The 20,797-nt window shown below is 43.2% G+C and overlaps 1 protein-coding gene across 3 annotated transcripts in view; it reads right to left on the reverse strand.

Annotated features, from left to right (window-relative positions):
- Window positions 1-20,797, reverse strand: part of SH3GL2 (SH3 domain containing GRB2 like 2, endophilin A1) — a 90,203-nt gene that overhangs the window by 53,821 nt on the left and 15,585 nt on the right. Inside the window, exon 2 of one of the 3 annotated variants that reach the window (XM_082205115.1) lies at window positions 908-1,072. The exons of the other annotated variants lie outside the window; for them this stretch is intronic. The gene's annotated coding sequence lies outside the window, so the exon portion shown is untranslated. The remainder of the gene's footprint in view (window positions 1-907; window positions 1,073-20,797) is intronic. 3 annotated transcript variants of the gene reach the window in all.

Raw genomic sequence — 20,797 nt, forward strand, 5'->3', positions numbered from 1 at the left:
TTTTGTTGGAAGCCGCCCAGAGTGGCTGGAGAAACCCAGCCAGATGGGCAGGGTATAAATAAATTGTTGTTGTTGTTGTTGTTGTTGTACAGCAAACCCTGCCCCTTAACTGCCATGCAATCCAGTTGTTGCAGAAATGGAGTTTGCTTCACTTCTGCCACCTAGAAACAGAGCCTTCTACCCTGCTCTCTACAGACAACAGATCTTACCCTACATTTTCCATAGAATTGTAGAATTGGAAGGGACACCTAGTCCAATGCTCTGCAACACGCACAAATTGCCATATGTATGCAGTAGCAGCCATACTTTGGACATAATCTTTTAAAGGTTTGCCAGAAAGCCTGCCGGGCACCAGCCTAAGAATTTGGGTACAGGACCCAACAGGATATAACTCTTGTTTCCCTATGTAATGCATCCTGTGCCTTATATATCCTACCATCTCCCTGATAGCCCCAATCATTAATTGTCTCTATAATTGCATCTTTAAACCACTTTACTCCAATTCATTCCAGAGTAATCCCATAAGTGTAGTGTGTAACTTGGTTCAGTTCAGTAGAAGACACCAAAGGGCTTTAATGTTTGTTTTTTACTAGAGCTGCAAAATTTAGTCAATTAAAATTAATTTGAAACCTTTTGATCTATTAAAAATATATTGCCTCTGTTTTAAAATACAAATCCTTGCTAGTAGCATCTTAGAAGAAGCTTCTGTCTTTGGTCTCATTGACACACAAGAGGCTCGTCACATGCATCATCTATTAAAACAAATAAACTATTTTATTTGCATATATTTAACGAATGTGCATCTTTAATTGGAGAACAAATCAAATTGCAGTTAGCCACCAAGCTCATATAGTAAAAACCCGTTGCATTAAATTCATGAACAGAGATATCTCTCCCCTCTCCTCACCTCTTTTCTGGTTGTGGTAGGAATGTTAATATGCAGTTTTATTTGCTTGGCAGATACAACCTTCTGTTGTATAACAACATGCTGGATTTGTTGTAAATGTTAACTGTGATGCAGGTCAAGCTCCCTTTTTCATTTTGATTGTCAGTTCTATGTGGCAGCATTCATCTGTAAGATTTCATTTCATGGAAGTTAGTTCTCTGCCTACAAATCTACTTCAAGCAGGAAATCTAGGCCTGTTATGTGTGACTGTGATCGTTTTGATCTCAGCTGACCTTTGAACTCAACCTGAATAGGTCATGTATTTATTTATTTTAACAGTCATACTTCATTCTTACAAAGGGCACACACAACAGCTAAAATGTGGCTCTGTCAGTCACTCCCCTCTCTAGGCAGTTTACAAGGCCAATCGAGCCTGTTCAGCTTTTGAATCAAAACCAATTCCTATATATTGACACCATTTGCAGGACAAAACGGCTGTCAGCATCATACAATCCCTAAACAAGCAATAGCTAAGCCCCAAAGGAAGGAGGCTTAACTTAAGCACGTTGTGACCATAATACATAAAACACAGCTGTCATGCTGTGTTTAGCATGGGAATTTCACCATAAGCAGAACTGGTTTTAGCCCATTTCTTTGTACCTGCAGGAATGGGAATTTAATGAATGAGGATGCTGATTTGGGACTACCAGACTGTCTGAACCAGCAATAATACCATGGGAACCAGCAATGATATCGTGGGTGGATCCCCAGATCCTGTCCCCACTGATGCTTCAGCTTTGTCAATCATCGTTCAACTTTGTTACTCCTCCTTCCTCAACGGTCTCTTCCAACTCCACAATTCTGTGATGGGTGTCCCACTCTGATAGCTAGCTACAGGGCAGTTATCATGCAGGGTCTGCGACACCAGAGCAGAAGTACAGGTTGCTGTTGTTTACTCGTTTAGTCACGTCTGACTTTTCGTGACTCCATGGACCACAGCATGCCAGGCACTCCTGTCTTCCACTGCCTCCTGCAGTTTGGTCAAACTCATGCTGGTAGCTTCAAGAACACTGTCCAACCATCTTGTCCTCTGTTGTCCCCTTCTCCTTGTGCCCTCAATCCTTCCCAACATCAGGGTCTTTTCCAGGGAGTTTTCTCTTCTCATGAGGTGGCCAAAGTACTGGAGCCACAGCTTCAGGATCTGTCCTTCCAGTGAGCACCCAGAGCTGATTTCCTTCAGAATGGATAGGTTTGATCTTCTTGCAGTCCATGGGACTCTCAAGAGTATCCTCAATCACCATAATTCAAAAGCATCAATTCTTCGGCGATCAGTCTTCTTTATGGTCCAGCTCTCACTTCCATACATCACTACTGGGAAAACCATGGCTTTAACCATATGGACCTTTGTCGGCAAGGTGATGTCTCTGCTTTTTAAGATGCTGTCTAGGTTTGTCATTGCTTTTCTCCCAAGAAGCAAGCATCTTTTAATTTCATGCACCATCTGCAGTGATCATGGAGCCCAAGAAAGTAATATCTCTCACTGCCTCAATTTCTTCCCCTTCTATTTTCCAGAAGTACAGGTACTATCTGTTAAATAAACTTCAGGTTTTCTGGGAAGCTACGAGTAAAGACAAAGTCAACACTACGATATGGCAGTAGTAATCACATTGGTCTCTATTCATGGATTACTTGTTCAAGCAATACCAGGATTCCATACATAGGAACACCCAGGGGGAGATATATTGTTCGACCTGCACATATTCCCCTCTTACTGTTCTTTTTTTCCTGTGATTCACATCATCCTTTAGCATTTCCACAGCGCTCAAAACAGAGGCATTTAATAAACATGTTTTGGTACACTGCACCTTCCTTTATATTTAACACATTTTTCATTATGCCAACAATTAATTTGACTTTCTGCAAAGCTTCAGTGGGAATTCAATTATAGAGCATTAGAGAATTATAAAGCATAAAAGCACCCCTGTGTAATTAACTACCTTGGGGTGGGGAGACATATATTTGGACAAAAAGTATAGTGGCTACTGGAAATCAGATAGCTGAACATAGGATAAGTCAAGCTTTTCTTTCTTTCTTTTGTAAAAAAAAATGCAAGCCACAAAATAGAGCTATGATTCTGTAAAAGCTACTTGGTAGGAGCAAATGCAAAAATGTATTCGAATTTGTATATATGTTGTTGCTTGGATTTCCTTGTTTAAAATTTATGTTTTATTGCCGCAGTATTTCTGTCACAAGTGAATTGCCGGCAAACGTTAAAACAGGCGAGGGCCCCTGAACAGCCTCGGCCCAGTATTCCTGAAGGACCGTCTCCACCCCCATCGTTCTACCCGGACACTGAGGTCCTCCTCTGAGGGCCTTCTGGCGGTTCCCTCATGTCAGGGAACTGACATCAGAGGAAAGGGAGTTGGTAGGGCTCCCAGAGACTGGGAGAGAGTCAGCAGCCAAAGCAGGGACAAGGAGGGGGAGCGAGGGGTCTCTGGAGGAGGATCTCAGTAATGCTGAGAGAGACGCAGCAGCCCAGGCAGGAAACAGCAGGGGAGAGAAAGGGGTGAGAGACACATCCAGCGAAAATAGCGGGGAGGTGTCAGAAGCAACTGCAGGGAGACCCATGCTTCGCCGGAAGCTGCCACGTCGTGAGTCCAGGAGACGCGTTTCCGTTAAGGAACTTCTTTGCTGGAAGCGCTTCCGCAGGCAGCCACTGTCAGACTCTACTAGTGACTAGAGCAGACATGTCTGAGGAGCTCTGTCACACACAGAGGTTTGTGGGGCCGCACAAACTCTGAAGGGGCACAATTTTAAGCACAAGCAGCTAATCATCCCCTGACACCTCATTGCGAGAAGTGAGGTTACAGGGAACCAGACAGAGGGCCTTCTCAGTAGTGGCGCCTGCCCTGTGGAATGCCCTCCCACCAGATGTCAAGTAAATAAACAACTATACTATTTTTAAAAGACATCTGAAGGCAGCCCCATTTAGGGAGGCTTTTAATATTTAATGCTGTATTGTTTTTAACACTTGATTGGGAGCTGCCAAGAGTGGCTGGGGGAAATTCAGCCAGATGGGCGGGGTATAATTAATAAATTATTATTATTATTATTATTATTATTATTACTATTGCAGTCCCCACACACATTCAAGATAGCATCACCCCCACCGGAATAGCATGTGGGAAACTCAACAGGGAGCAAAGCACAACCAGAGCTTGTACTTTCTATTGGCACCGGTATTGCAAAGCAGTCCAGATTTACAGGGTGCCAACATGAGTGTAAATGGGATAATGATGCACAATGCAAGAAGCATTGTGCAAATTCTAGTTTAAGCACAGAAACCACTGGCTAAGAGGAACACCTCTCCCTTGCCGCATAGCCTGCAGGTTGGGCAGCAACTGTGGGAGAAGGGAGGAGGTGGCACTTTCTGGTGCTTCATTTCTGGGCTCAGGGCCAGGCTGGCTTGAGGCTCTCATGACTGCAAGTGTAGCTTAGTAGGCATTGTAAGATTTCAAGCAAGAAATCAGACTCTATAAGGTCTGTACAGGGTTGACTTGGGGTCGGGGTAGCGCTGTGGTCTAAACCACAGATCAGAAGGTCGGCGGTTCGAATCCCTCCGACGGGGTGAGCTCCCGTTGCTCGGTCCCTGCTCCTGCCCACCTAGCAGTTCGAAAGCACATCAAAGTGCAAGTAGATAAATAGGTACCGCTCCAGCGGGAAGGTAAACGGCGTTTCCGTGCGCTGCTCTGGTTCTCCAGAAGCGGCTTAGTCATGCTGGCCACATGACCCGGAAGCTGTACACTGGCTCCCTCGGCCAGTAAAGCGAGATGAGCACCGCAACCCCTGAGTCGGTCACGACTGGACCTAACGGTCAGCGAACCAGAGCAGCGCACGGAAACGCCGTTTAGCTTCCCGCTGGAGTGGTACCTATTTATCTACTTGCACTTTGACGTGCTTTCGAACTGCTAGGTTTGCAGGAGCAGGGACCGAGCAACGGGAGCTCACCCCATAACAGGGATTCGAACCACCGACCTTCTGATCAGCAAGTCCTAGGCTCTGTGGTTTAACCCACAGCGCCACTTGCATCCCTTCAAACAACAGGGTATAAATAATAAAATTATTATCTGTCTTGAAATTGGAGAGGGGGCTTTGTGGCTATTGAGCCAGGCTGGTTTTTCTGTGCAATTCTACTTTGGGGTATTGAACTTCTGTACATGCACACCCTCCGTTCTTTTTCTCTGTGTTAATTATATTTAGTAAAGCTCTTGCCTACTTTTACACCTAACAGCCAAAAGTGAGACTCATCCAGAGCCATCAGCAAACTTGGCCAAAAGGCTGGGACTGCTGAAAGTTGGAGACCAACAGCTGTAGCGATCCCCCATTTCCATTTCATATACCAGGCTGATGCCTCTGAGAAAGGACTAAGCCTTTAAATATTGAAGGAAAATCATTTCCCCCTCCCAAAAGGACACATTAGCAGAAAATAATAAAAATAAAAGAGCTTCATTTGCAGAAGAATAGCAGGCTCTGATCTCCCAAGCGAATGTTGGACGCTGTCCATTGGCAGCTGGTGCTGATCTAATCAAGCACCATAGCAGCAGCGTATAGTTCTCTTCATGACTAACTATTCTACCCATGCTACATTCCAAAACAAACATTGCTATCACTGCTGTGCAACCGGCTGGAAAAGAGGAAAATGACCATGCAACTCTTTCTGAATTCACGTAGCTCACTAATGAACAGGTAGTTGTTATGGAACATCTCACTGGACACCATTTGAGAAGTGGAGGCCAACACTAGCTAAACATAAATTACACTAGAACACATTTCTTGCTCATTAATTTTTTTAGCTGCTCCTCATATTGTCAATGGTGGTTTGACATTCTGCACAGGCTTTACCAAGCAATTCCACTTGTGACCCCTGATCCCTTGACATCCAAACACTTCTATTAGACTAATTATCAGCTGGGATCTTAAAGGTAACAAGTGAGTGAATCACCAAAGCTTCAGGGATTATTATTTTTACTAGTGGAAAATGCTAATAAGAGCTGAGTCCTGCTTGATGTAACAAAGGCTGGCAGCAGAATGATTCCTTCTAAATAATTTGTGGCTCAGAGAGTAGCAGCAACGGCACAGAATAAAGTTTGGGTATCTTGAGCGGCAATGAGAATAGCACAGCTCCTGAAATGCTCCTTATACGGCTGACAGTCAAATGGCGAGAGCTTAATGAAACTGCTCTATAGAGGAGACAGGAGCAAGCCATCGTTTCTTGGAACTGTTTGCAACTGTTTGAAAGCTCAGCTTCGAAAAACTCTGGCAAACTACTCTAAACTCAGAAGCTCTCAGGAACATATAATGGGAACATGGACCACTGCCATTATGGTTCATTATGGATTAATGGACGGCACTGCAATGCAAACACATTCTCGTAGGTCTTCCAGGAGGTTCAAGATTCTTAGTTCCATAGCAAGTGCTCTCTAATGCCAAACTCCAGCTGTAAGAACTTCTAAAATTCTTCTTCATAAAATGCAATACTGCATTGACTTGCACCAAGGCCGGACCCAGAAACCTACCATTTGTTGAATCCCAAAATACCGCAATGTGATAAATTATATCTGAGCATGCACAGGAATTAAGAAGTGGAAGTTAGGTGGTGCTCTTTCAGGGGTGTTATAACCCCTGGAGATCCCAGATCCCCTTCTCCATCTCCATGTGCAACCCACTCCTTCATAACACTTACTTTGTGGAGCAGCAGGTACTTTTCTGAAGAGGATTCCTCCAGAGGGGGCATAGCAGTTGCAGTATCTCCAGATGTGCCAAAAACAGTGTAGTTTTGGAAAATGTCTGGTGTGAAATTGTAATTGTAATGGAATTCAATGGCACCCACACATACATGCTCCTCAATCTTTGGAACTTTTGTGCCAAATTTTGTGCCAGTATCTTAAGAGATGTCTGAATTCAAAGAGAACAGGTGAATGGCCAAACAACTTTCCAAAATATAGAACAGTTTGCATTCTTGTGGGAGGTTTAATAATTTAGCAATATATCTCTTATAGAAAAGGGATGCATGAAATCCTGAAACAATAAATGTATAGGGCCAAACATGATATAACATTAAAATGCTTCTCTGCATTTAACATGCATCTTTGCTTTTAAACAGAGAGGGGCGGAGAGAAAACATGCCACTGCAGAAGGCCTGGAGGGGAAGTTCAACCATTTCCTCTTCTGCAGTGGTCCTGAGGAAAATCTCCTGCACACGTGATGGGCTCCTTCTACTCTGCAGGTGGATCAGTCATAGACCTCTCAGGTTCTGTATACATAACATGGCCTCCTAAGGTGGTTTTGGAGACTGTTACCGGTAATTTGGTGTGATGTAAGTCAGCAATTTCACCTTGGGGTTATTCACATAGGCAAACAGTCCTATTCTCACTTCAACTGGAGGAAATGTCCATACAACAAATGATCAAAGGATCTGTGGCATGTTAAGACGTTGGCTTCAATCATATCCAAGTACTTCTATACTTGGGAAGTTGCTTTGTAGTCTCTCCTGTTGTCCTTTTACTGCATCTGCATCAATTCCTTCAAGTCTGTATCAGTGGCTTTTGCTTGATTAAAAATACACTCACTCTTTCAAGTCTATTGCACTTGACATTACAACTGATAAACTCAGCTGAAGGCTGAAGAGGATATAGGTCTAGAATGCTGTCCTTTGAAGCAGAGTGTGATTCTGATCTTGGTTACATGACGAATAAATGAGATGGTGATGATGATGAGCTAGCCCTTTTAAGAGCTATGCATGCTTTGTATACAGCACAACAAATCTAACCATCTGTGTCTCAGTTGAATTAAATAAGCATAAAGTGTGCTTTGCACACTTCTCTGGCAGTATCTTCTGTATCCAGTTAATCTTTTGCACTACTGGAGAATTAATTCCACTGTAACTCACAGGACCAGAAAGGAAAGCATGAACTTTCAGTCATCTGCGCCCATAGTTAAGTGCAATTTTGTAAACAATTCTATACGATTCTCATTGGTAGCCTTTTTATATGTAGAGATTGTGGATCAAAAGTGAGGTTTACAGTCCTGAACCAGAAAGTATATAGAACAAGCGAGATAAAAGATTAAAATGCTCCTTCCCTTTTGACATGCAGGTTTTAAACAATGCATATAGCATCTGGTAAGGGTGGGAATTGATGGTTATGATGTGGTGAGTGAGTTACTTTAACCATAACACGGATCCTGAGGAAAACCCTTCCTCTAAAGTTGCTATTTGCAATAAGGGGAAATCCCCCTTTGCACCCAGTAGGGAATTCTTTTCATTGCCAAAAGCAGCTTCAGAGAATATGCAAACCCAATTTCCATCTCATGCCATGGGGCAGCTTAACCTCGTCTACTTGAGTCTGGGAGCCTGAAATAAAGAAGCCTTGGAGAGGTGGGCAGGCCCACAAATTATGCTGCAAAATATACAGCTGGAATTTACTCCATACATTATCAGTGAGTGAGAGAAAAAGCAAAACTTGCATTGTTCCACAAGTCAAACACATTACCTAAAACATCACCTGTTTCAAAAGCGAATGGTCAAACATTAAGATGGAGAAATTGAAACCACAGCGTTCTGGCTCCTCTCCTTCCTTATTTTAAAGGTTTGTCTTTTGCTATTAAGCTTTCTTCATAAATGATATGAATGTGGACAAAATCGTATTGAATGTGTGCATGCAGTATACATTTCCCAAGTTTAATATATCTGACAATATGGCAACGTAAATGCAGCATTTCAATGAATGACAATAGCTTTCTAATCATTTCATGCTACTAAGATTAAGCACAGGAAGAGATGGCTGCAAGCGTTTAAGAGGCAGCCACGGACTTAAATGGATGCAATTGAGGTTGAGGAGCTTGAAAACTCTGACCTGTTTCTGACCTTTAGATCTTTACGCTGAGCTACCAGTTCACTATGTATCAGAGGTCATAATACTGCATTTAGGAACAGACAACGCACGCAGTTGGAAGCCAGCTTGTGCAAACAGAAACAAAATAAACCACCGTCATATTTTCAGGAAAATACATTTCGCTTGCAAGCTTCCTAGCGGTGGAAATTGTGTTAAAAGGGAAACAGAATCTGACTGACTCTTTCAAGTTTCTACCAAGACTCCTCTTCCCTCACTGAGAAAAGAACTGCACGTTTGAACATTCCATTTCTGGAAAATGTTTTGCAAAATCTACATGGAAAGAAAATTAGCATCATGAGCAACATGTGAACCCACTAAATTGCTTCCTGGTTATTACGTACTGTTACATATTGTCTGCTTTTATTTTTGACATTGGAGCATTTACTGCTTAGGGGCTACCTTCAGTTAAGAAAAGCAAGTTGTAAATATATATTTAAAAAATGAAATTAAAATTGACCCTTAAATCCCTAGGGTTTACCTACATGTATATTTTAAGAGCTCTTAATCTATCTCCTGCCTGGATAATCATGTCAGGTCACAGGAGTCGGAAACTAGGAGATGGGAAATGCCAGCAGTCAAGAACATGGAGCCAGAACCACAGAGTACAGCAGAGCAAGCCAGAAATCAGGACAGAAAGCAGGAATGCGTCAAGAGTTCAGAAATTCCTTCTCAGGTGGATCAAATACTGAACCTGGGGGCTCAGCTACATTAGTTTTTTTTAAACAAAAACACAATTTAAATTGTGCCATAAGGTGCCATAGGAAGGCACTGGACATAGTAAAAGATCCATCGCATCCTGGTCACTGTCTCTTTGAGCTCTTGCCGTCGGGACGGAGATACAGGACGATGAAGACAAGAACGAGCCGTCTTAAGAACAGCTTCTTCTCCAGAGCGATCTCGGCCCTGAATGGGAAGCCCGGACTTTGATAGTCATCTAATCTCCCTTGCTGTATTATACTTTATTGTTTAATTAGTGTTTTTATGGAGCAGTCAAGTAATTTCGTTGTCCCCAAAGGGGGCAATGACAATAAAGATATTGATATTATTATTATTATTATTATTATTATTATTATTATTATTAAATGTGTTATAAAACTGTGACACCAGATGGCACTGTGGAGTTCCATCTTTGGGCAACATGATTTCCCATGATGAGGTTTACAACGTCTTTTCCTGAAATGGTTTTTTGATGCATCTAGATCCAGCCGCAGTGCACCATGTAAGTGCAGGGCTTGACGGATACTGTTTTTAGACTTGGATTTTATAAATATTAAGCAAAAGGTACACAGACTGACTCTTATGGCCAACTTTTATAGAATGTGTGCATCACGTGAAGTCCTTATGTGACTGAAATTAACTAAAATAATGGCAACTAATTAGCCGCAGAGCTGCTAGAATGCTTTCCAAATTGAGTGAGAACAGTCTGTCATATTTCATTGATTTGGTGACCCATTTTCCTGGGTTTCTCATAGATCACATACACAGCGACACTGTTTTATTTATACCCTCTGGAAGGTTGGTGCATCTTAATTATTTATAGAAGGGCAAACCGAGCGAGCAGCTCATGCGTTCTCTTCAAGCCTTTTCCTCTTCCCCAGCAACCCGACTCAAGACAGACAATATCTTCTTACACAGCAATGCCTTATTTTTCTTCCTAGACAGCCTTATAAACAAGACGAGTCAGCTCACGATTTACCTCGAACAGCTTTCCTGCTGGCATTTTGAAATCATCGTGATTATGACTTTTAAAAAGAGCCAGGTGGTTCTATTTCTTCCCAATCCCACAGCATCTTCCTGGCCTGTCCCCAGAAAAGTGTGCCAGGTAGCGCCATTTCCATGGGTGTGTTCTAGGAAATATAGCATAGCTGAGGCCAGCAAGGGCACAAAATGGGAGCGAATCCCCTCACCCACCTCTTACAATCAGCAAAGCTAAGGCAGCTGCAAACGGCCAAGAAAGATGGGGTTAAAAATTTCCACCCAGATCCTCCTGACAGCCCTATAAATCTGGGGAAAGCCAGAGAGTCAGAAAGAACAGGCAGTCTTTTGGGGCTGATGTGATGCTGCTGCTACAGGTGAATGGAAGATATACAAAGAGACCCTGGAGAGTGCAAGGACCGAGGAGGAGGAGAATGTTGGCAGAATAGGTCTGATACTGTGCCGTATGCAAGGCCTCTCCTCCTCACAGAGGGGAGGTGTTGTGAGCAGGAACCAGTCCCACGTCAGCAGGGGGGCATAGTCTGCCCCCAGCATCACTGTCCTGGCTGCTGCACCCCGCCCATCAGGCCAGCCAATAGTAGGGCTGGTCTGTGGGCAGGGTTGTGCTGCATTCAAGCGGACGCCGCAGCCTCGTGTCTTCACTCTGCTGCCCAGTACCTTCAGCTCACCTGCCCGCCCTCCCCTAGGTCATAATTCTTGCCTTTTGACCTTGCTATGTGTCAGGGAACTGACATCGGAGCGAGAGGCGAAGGGGAGGCTCCCAGATGATGCTGGTGAAGGACCCAGCAGCAGGGGGAGAAACAGCTCAGTAGAGGGGGAAGCCAATCGGTGCAACACCAGAGATAAAGGGGGGGCAGACGGGGGAATTGGAGAGAGGGCTCCAGGACTCTTCACTGGACATCAGTGAGGAGAGCCCAGGTCCTCCGCTACCCACGCCTTCCCTGAGCAGAAGACTCCCGCGCAGTGAGAGGAGGAGGAGACTGGGTGTCAAACAACTTTTATGTTGGAAGAGGTTCAAGAAACACCCACTGACGGATTCCGCCAGTGACTGAGGCAGCCACGATGAGAAGGGGCTGTGCAGTCAGAAAGGTTTAACAAGGCAAATTAACCGAGAAAGGCACCAGTTTACGCACGAGTAACTCATACCTATTACACTATGGAACAGGGTTGGTTGCCCTGGTTGACCAGGGGGCCTGGTAGGAATTTTTATCCATTTGGCAAATTGGCACAAGCCTCTTGGTTTTTCACCTACCTCATAACAAATCGTCACAACTTTTCAGGTATTGGTGGTTAGGCACTGGAATATCTGTCGTGTGTTGGAGGGCAGGTGGTGGCCATCACCTACCCCCCCCCTTGTTGGGTATTCCGTTAAAGGAATCTGGAGGTCGTGGATGCCCTGTTGGTGGCTAGAACCCCGGTGACATCAAGGGAAGCTTCCAGTTGTATTTGTATCAACAAGCTCCTCCCACTGGGTGTTAACCTTCAAATGACTCCCCGCTGCACAGGGTGGGGTCATATGTTGATTGTTGATCCAATGCATAAGCCAATACCTCTCACATGCTGTAATCAATAAAGTTGTGGCCTTATTTAGCCCATTAACCTAAAATACATGTGTCTTGTGTCTTATTTATCCTAAGCAGGTGGAGGGTCCTTGACTCACAACTGCCTTGCTGAAACTTCTGGTTTCCAAACCTTAAGACAATGTAGTGTATCACTGTGCATCAGCATGTATACACACAAGAAAGAAGAAAACGGTCCCTTGGTTCCTCAGTAGAATCTAGATCTGCAAAACAGGGACAGATAAGCTCTCGCTGTAATCTGTTCTGCAGGTTTAAGGGCTATTGGAGAAGAAAGGAAGAGTGATGTGGAACTTCCAAGTTTACGCTCCCTGTGTAGCTTTGACCACTCTGTATTTGAGCATGCATAGCTCTATGAGCAGCAACAAATGGCCACGGCTGCGGAACTGGCGTAGGCATAATGTTGGTAGCATCTTGGGACTCTACACAGGTGCACAAGTTGTGCGCAGCTGATGCACATGCATCACACACCTCCCAGATGTAGAGAGGCTCCTGAATCCATCTGCTGTCACTCCCTTCTCTCCATCGCATCTGACTCTCTGCTATTCCTTCATCTCAAGCAGCACATGCAAGTTCACAAAAGCGGCATTTTTCATCTGCAGCTCAAATACTGTCCCAGGCAGCTTATTCATGCAACTGGACCAGAATAGCAAACTTTAGGCCCAGGATAGGCAAAGAGAAAATTGTAAACCTATCACCTTTGAACATTCAGGCATGTGGAAGTCTCATGTAATACCAGGAGAAGGTAAACCTGCGTAACTTATTCCTAATATGGATCATGCACATGCTCCCAATTTCTAATTTACGTGTAGGGAATACTATTAGCTCATTTTTCTTCAAACTTTTTCTTAGTCAGATAGTCTTACTAGAATGTTTCAGATTCTCTAAATTCATACAAGTGAGCTGTTCATGATCGTTCCTACTGCCATTACTTTAGAATGGCATAGAAACAGAATGGGATAAAGAAACAATAGATGGCCTTCATTTTGGAAAATAAATTCTGCTTTCAGCCAACCAGGATAGAAAGCTGACTTATACCATGGCCCCATTTAAAAGAAAAACAACATTTATCCATTGGGTATAGAAACATAGAAGCAATCTTGTGCTGTATACATGGTTTTGCAATGCTGATGCAGAATAGAATTTATTTTTGAAGAAGAAGAAGAAAAAAGCCAGGCATTTTACTGATAATACCTCAGAAAGAACAAGGCATCAATGTTTCAATGCCATTTATCTCAGTTCAGTCAAGCAAGGAGAGGTTAGAGATTGTGCACAAGCTGTTTTTTTAATGTTCAGATTAACACTGCCTTGGGATAATCTGAACAAAGGGTTTCACAGTGAGTTTGCAGCAAGATGGTAACTGGCACCACTAAAACAAAAGAAGTTGTCTTTAAAAACCTCACTTTTTAGCCGAGAACCCTCTCTCACTGCCAGCGAGCTTTGTATGTGTCAGAAAACAAACTTGAGATCTTCCCACCCAGAGGATCTCAATTGTGCCAGGATTCAGCTTCCAATTCTTGCCTCCCTTTCAGCCCACCACTTCATCCAGGCACTGGGCTCAGAACCGGCACGTACCTCAATTGGCACAGAGAGATGTCGTCAGCATACTGATGACGCCTTGCTCCAAATCCCCAACTGGCCCCAATGGCTTCAATGTAGCTGTTGGACAGCACTGGAACCTTCCTGAATCTCACAGTCAAAAAGCCATGGGGTTGACCAAGCATTGCCAAATGCTCTGGTTCCCTGAAGATCGGAGCAGAACCACAGCAACACAGGGCCTGCAACTCCCATGCCACTGACCCACTCCAGGAGAAAGCCATGATCAACGGTATCAAAACAGAATCAGCACACTCACTCTTTCCCTCTCCGAATAAAAGCTATACATCAGGACTAAAGCTACCCAAGGCCTGAATTCTTACTGGAACTGGACTGAATAATATTTATTCCAAGGGGCGTGCATCAACATGACCCTCCCAACTTCCTACAGTGCCCATTATTCTTGGCTTTTGACCATTTGGGCTGGGCTGATGGGCACTGGAGTCCAACAACACCCATGGAACTGGCCATCTCTGCCCAAAGATAATGCAAAAGACTTACTCCATGTCTCATAGCAGTAACCACACAAGTTCTTTGATGGCATATTATTGCTATATGAAGACCTTCTGTCACCAACGCCAGGCAACTGCACTGTTGAGCTGTTGGGTTTCAACCTCACAGCAAGTTTTGGTTCCTCCATCTATATGTGCATTAGCTTTTATCGGTATTTTTAAAATAAATGTTTAATTGTGTTGTAAGTTGCCTTGAGCATTTTTAACAAAAATCCAGGCTTAACGTACTTTGAATATTACCTACGCTTCCTAGAATTCTTATGGTGTGTTTATGAAAACCCTTGATTTCTAGGAAGTGCCCTTTTGAGAACTTCTATTCTTGGCTAGATACATTTATTGCAGTGTTGTCTTGTAACATTGTCTATAGGTATCAAGACTGAACATGTATGGGAAAATGAAGTAAGCTTCTATTTTAAATCACACAATACCATAATGCACACACCTACATGTCTATGGGCAAATTAAAGCACCACACATCTTAAAAGTATGTGAGAATGCCGGCCCAGTTAAGTTCCTCCCATACAAGCACTTTATCAAAATAGAATATGGAACACAGACAAAGTGACAGACATTCGAAATTCTTCCATTGTTTGGAAACGGTTCTTTTTCTCCAGTTCTCTAACTCACACACCCACTGTTGCCAATTAAGTAGGAAATGAAGACTAGGAATCTGAGTGTACAGTACATGCATTTGTAAAAGAAGAAGAAGAAGTTCAAGAACAGCAATGAAGTTTATATGAGTATTTATATAACCATGTTGTTTGTATTAAGCAGAAGGGACTGGAGGAGGGGGAACTAGCAACTGTGCTAGATGAAAGTAAATAGACTACAACTGAGAAGGCCTTGGGTACAAAGCACGAAATCCTAGCCAAATCTTTGTAATTCCATATGGAATAGGCTCAATGCAGCCAAACTTTAGCATCTGAGTCATATGCAAAATGAAATGCTTGGAACTTGTGTTTAACTACTCCACTGAAATCAGTGATGTGCTTAGCTTTGGTTGGGTCATTCCTGTGTTGCTAATGCATGGTTTCTGCAACAGCTAAAGAATTGGACTTCATGCAGGTCACAGCATGTATCAGGCATCATCTATGCAAGAAGGTGCATCCAATCTATTTTCCATGTCTGTGATATTTTGGAGAATCCCGTTATCTATCCTGTGTCTGCAGGGTTGCAGTACAGGAAAAGCAAAGTAAAATCCTTCATCACTGCTGCCTCTAATTTCATAACTGCTTTATTAATGAGCAAAGATTGCTATGATGTGCCACATTCAATCTTATAGTCAACTGCGAAGATACACATCTTAAGGTTATCACATGTACTAATTTGATTATACTGTGGTTCCACCCCCTCATTCCAAGCTGGAGGGTTTTTCCTCCTATAATTTCTCTGCAAACAGCACAGATCTGGCCCAAAGGAGAAAGAGATGGAAGACAGTTCAAGAGCACAACTGCTCCTAGAAATGCAATTGCTGTCAGCAACTCAAACACAGAGTCCTTGGGAGGGGGAAAAAATCCATACAGCTGGCTTTTTGTCACCCAAGCAGCTAAAATAAACCATTGCTTAAACTGAACAGAAGCACACCTATGATAAATAAGTAATCAATAGTACTTGTTTTCTTCTACAGATTGCAATTCTGCATGCATGTCCTGCCCAGCAGTATGAAGTCACAATAAATCAAGCTATTGCACAGTGAATCATTAGGGCTACTCCTCCAATGAGTGAAAACTGAGTGCCTGAGGAATAGGTTCAGAGGACACACACCATCATCAGAGCCAAGCACACAGGGACATGGGTATCATTTTAGGTTTCAGGCAGCCTGGGGAAAGGAGGCAAGGCTCAAAGGCCCCCTGATGGAGACATTCAGAATTAGATTGTGAAACAGCGGTATTGTAAGAGTGTTTTGGTATTTCAGATGCCATAAAAATAGTAAGAGATTTACATCTTTTATCTAGCACACAGGCATTTTTAAAGCATTTATAAATTGCCATTAAGTTTGTCATAGGAACATCCGATGTTGCCTTATACCACTGACCCATCTGGCTCACAATGGGCTACATCAAACTTTCTACCCTCAAGACCCTCTTGAGGGGGCTAAAAATCAACACATCCCACCAGCCATAACATACGAGAAGCAAAGCCAATCACAAAGTGGTGGTGGATGGGAGGAGCAATTAGGTATGGCTATCTAATTCCCTGTGGCAAGGAGTCCCATAGCTCAGCTTCAAGTACAGACATTGGTTCTGTCAGTATCGTGACTCATCCTCTCCATTTTAGGCAGAATTTTCTGATCCAGAGGCATTACGTGCAGAAACTTCTTTTATTTTCTATTTCCCGCTCTCCCACGTGCCTCTTCATGTATTTTTATTCAGTTTGTATCATTTCTTCTCTCCTTCCACTGACATTTAAATAGCACCATGAAGGACTAGCAGGTTGCTACCAACATATTGGTAGCACTGACAGAACCTTCATACAATGCATCAGATTCACAAGTTAGTTTCATCAACGCTGATAAATGAAGTCAGTGCCTTAAGATGGTCATTTGAAAATTCCTTCTCATATACTTTCATACTGAGCCATGTTAATGCTCGTTTGAGAAACACCAGTGTTTCCAGATGCAAGCACATGGCTGGTTGGTTTTGATAAAGATGCGCACATCACCACCACAATTTACCCTTTTGTTATGGCAAACACTGGCATCTCCTTTACTAGTCATAATATGTAGTCTTTCCCTTCATCTCCAGATTTAGTGTATTCGTTCAGGCATCAGTCATAGAGCTTCAGTATACTGATGACAACATAATGTGTGAATTCTCAGAGGATGACCTCCAAACCACCCTAAATATATTCGCAGAAGCTTACGAACAGCTTGGCCTATTGCTCAACATCCAAAAAACCAAAGTGCTGCACCAACAAGTACAAAATAACCCCTCTGCAGTGCCACAAATCCAACTCAATGGTGTAACTTTGGAAAATGTCAATCACTTCTACCTGGGCAATTATCTTTCCACAAGGGCCGAAATCCAGCATCGCCTGAGCTCTGCGAGTATGGCTTTCTCCAGACTGAAGTGCAGAGTGTTTGAGGGACATTCGCAGGGAAACCAAAATGCTTGTTTACAAAGCTATTGTACTACCAACCTTACTATATGCTTGTGAAACATGGACCACTTATAAACGCCATCACCAATTCCTTGAAAGATTCCATCAACAGTGTCTCCGGAAAATTTTACACATCACTTGGAAAGACAGGTGAACTAATACCAATGTACTGGAAGAAGCAAAGATCACCAGTGTTGAAGCAATGATTCTTCAACCTCAACTTCACTGGACTGATCATGCTGTGCGGATGCCTGATGATCGTCTTCCAAAGCAACTACTCTATTCTGAACTTAAAAATGGAAAGCGTAATGCTGGTGGTCAGCAAAAGAGGTTTAAGGACTGCCGCAAGGCAAATCTTTAAAAATGTAGTATAAACACCAACAACTGGGAAACACTTGCCTGCGAGAGTTCCAATTGGAGAACAGCCTTTACCAAAGGTGTCATGGACTTTGAAGACCCTCAGACTCAGGACAAAAGGAAGAAATGTGCTAAGAGGAAGGCACGCTTGGCAAACCCTCACTGTGATCAACTCCCACCCAGAAACCAATGTCCCCACTGTGGAAGGACGTGTGGATCCAGAATTGGCCTCCACAGTCACTTACGGACTGATGGCTAAAACCGTGTTTATGGAAAACAATCATACTCGGCTACAAGGGATCGCCAAAGAAGAAGATTCATTCAGGCATCATGAACTTTTGTATAAAGGCATTGCTGTACATCATCGAGTGGCCGTTGCCACAAAAAGGGAGGGTGGTCACAAACATTGGCAATAAGAAACATCCTAGGCAACTGCTTAACTCATTACAGCCAAGAAGTTCATTCACTCTGGGAAAGATACGGGCTCCTATTGCCATTTCCAAAATCCATTATAAGATTGCAGTTCAAAAATGGAAAGCTGGAAGGAGCAACGGCAGAGAGCCCTGTCCATGGTGCTGATCCACCCAGGCTGACTCTCTAGAGTCTACACTGTGCCCTACAGCATACATGCATCATCAACAACCACAAGTTCACTTCCAAAACCGGGCAGCACAGAGCAGCTGCCACTGGGGAGTGGCACACCAGGCAAAATATTCCTGCCGAAATGGTCATTGCCTGATTTTATTCGTTATTTATATAGCAACATCGATGTGCATAACACTTTAAGCAGTACAAGAGAACCAACACTAAGAACCTTACAATTTGAAATTCAACATGCTCAGTTTGCACACACTTCTACAGACAGAATGACTCCCCCCGAAAAAACCCCAAACTTATAGAGAAATGGGATGCACACTCTGTATAATCCGATTAAGTAAGTCAACATTCAGCTAGCTTCACTCATAGAATCAGAGAAATGTAGAGTTGGAAAAGACCCTGAGGGTCTACTGCATGTGGGAGCTTCACTGGCCCCAAACCCCTTTCTATTGAACACAATTGTCCAAAATGAAGGGGGGGGGGACTACTAAGCATGCATTAGGTTAAGCATGCTTCAAGCTATGTGGATTTATTGAGTAACATAATTGCCTCCGTACCAGAATTTTATTTTTAGGGAGAAACTGAGACCACCAGCAAACAACACCTCTGCAAAAATAGCTGTTACTCTAGAGACTTTTTTCCTCCGACGTCTTACTGCTTGTTATAAGAGTCAACACTAAATTGGACATATGTAAAAACAATTCTTTTTTGTTTGTTTGTTTCAGTCTCTTGGCAACTGCAGCTGCTGCGGCTTCCGACATTATGAGCAGAGTTGTTTCCCAACATTTCAGAAATAATGCACTCTTCTGGGCTACGCTGTCAGCTTCATGGAGTTCAGTTAAACTGCAGTGGCTTGGAACAAGCTGGAACGCTAATTGTGCAGAGTCCCGTGGTTCTCTATAGAGTTCTGAAGTGCTGGGTCTCGAGAGCAGGAAATAGCAGCCATTATTTTGACACCATCTATCAGAATGTGAGCTGGTCTTTGCAAAACAGACCAGACGTTAGGGCTTCCGACAAATTATCAAACAGAATTGCGTCTGCCTTGCAATCATGAGCTGAAAGCCCCTGAAGTGGAGGCATGCGGTTTTGGAAGAAATGAAGTTCTGAACCCAGCCCCATGCTATCAAGGAATAGAGGACATACAATTTCAGAGAGAAAAGGTGTTGGATGCCTTTGATGTAAGCAGGTGAGGGCTTGTTGCATATCCACTTACAGAAAATATTGAAAAGCAATAGGAGGAAGGATAATGGTTTTTCCATTGCTGTGCCTTGCTTTACCAAGAGAATTCAGTTGAGCATCATCTTTCTATTATGTCAGGTGCCCTTCACCAAAAGCCTTGTAGCTGAAACTGGTCATCTTTGATGCACCTTAACATACACCATGTAATGTACATGTGTGTGCGACCCAGTGGAACTCTGGGGTCAAAAGAGGTGCCAAGTATCTCTTGCCATGGGCCACTGGTACTTGGCTACAGCTTTCATCATATGCAATTCTATATCCAGACTTTCAAAATTGAGCCAGAAAGCTCACTGGGCACCCTTGCGCCAGTCACAGTCTCTCAGCCTGACCATAGGGTTGTTGTAAGGACAAAATCAGGAAAAGGAGAACCACGTATACCCACTTGCATTCTTTGAAGGAAAGGTGGGTTATAAAAGTGCTCAATAAAATGAAAATAACATAGAATAGTTGTATTTCATCACTGTGTTTCAGTTTTATTTGTCTCAGGTGGCAACAATTTTAAAATACATTTAGGACAGCTTTAAAACGCTGCCTTTCTACATTCTCCCCTTTGCTTCTCTGTGAAAGGTGTTCCACACATGAATGAGCACGTACTGATTTGTTAGGATTCGGTGCCTGACAACTGAATGGCTAAACTATCCTCAATACGAAGGACTGTATAAGATGACAGTGGATCTTTAGGATTTGCTTTGTGAAAGCTCATTGTCATATGCAGGACATCCATGATCTTAGGAGATAATCAAGAAATGAGCACACATATTGAACAACCCCCAAGTATTTTTTTGCCTAGGCAAGGGACAGGCAACATGGTACCCCCCAAAGTCTGCTGGACTCCAAATCCCATCAGGCCTAGCCAGCATGGCCTATGGTCACAGGGTGATGGGAAATACAATCTGAAAGAAGGTGCCAGGTTAGCCACCCCTGGCCTAGCTTGTTGGGTGATCACCCTCTTAAGAAAAAGGTATCCCAGAGACCTTTACGGATCTAATAAGGAATTCACGGGGCTAATAAGTCACATTTCCAACATACCCACCTACAAGGAATATTGATATGATAAGCACAGTAACACTACCCACACAAGTCTGAATGAGCCAAGAAAACACTATGGGTGAAGTTCAACATGACACTCTTCCAATCTTCCCATCTGTTCAAGCCTTTCAGATGGGGATCGTTAGGCAAATCCCGCCCTGTGTGCCTCAACTGATCTAAAATTCTATTATGTTGATCAAATACTAGCATCTTCAGTAATTCTTACTTTGAGAACAT

Source organism: Podarcis vaucheri, assembly GCF_965113315.1.
Source record: "Podarcis vaucheri genome assembly, chromosome: 17".
Classification (NCBI taxonomy): domain Eukaryota; kingdom Metazoa; phylum Chordata; class Lepidosauria; order Squamata; family Lacertidae; genus Podarcis; species Podarcis vaucheri.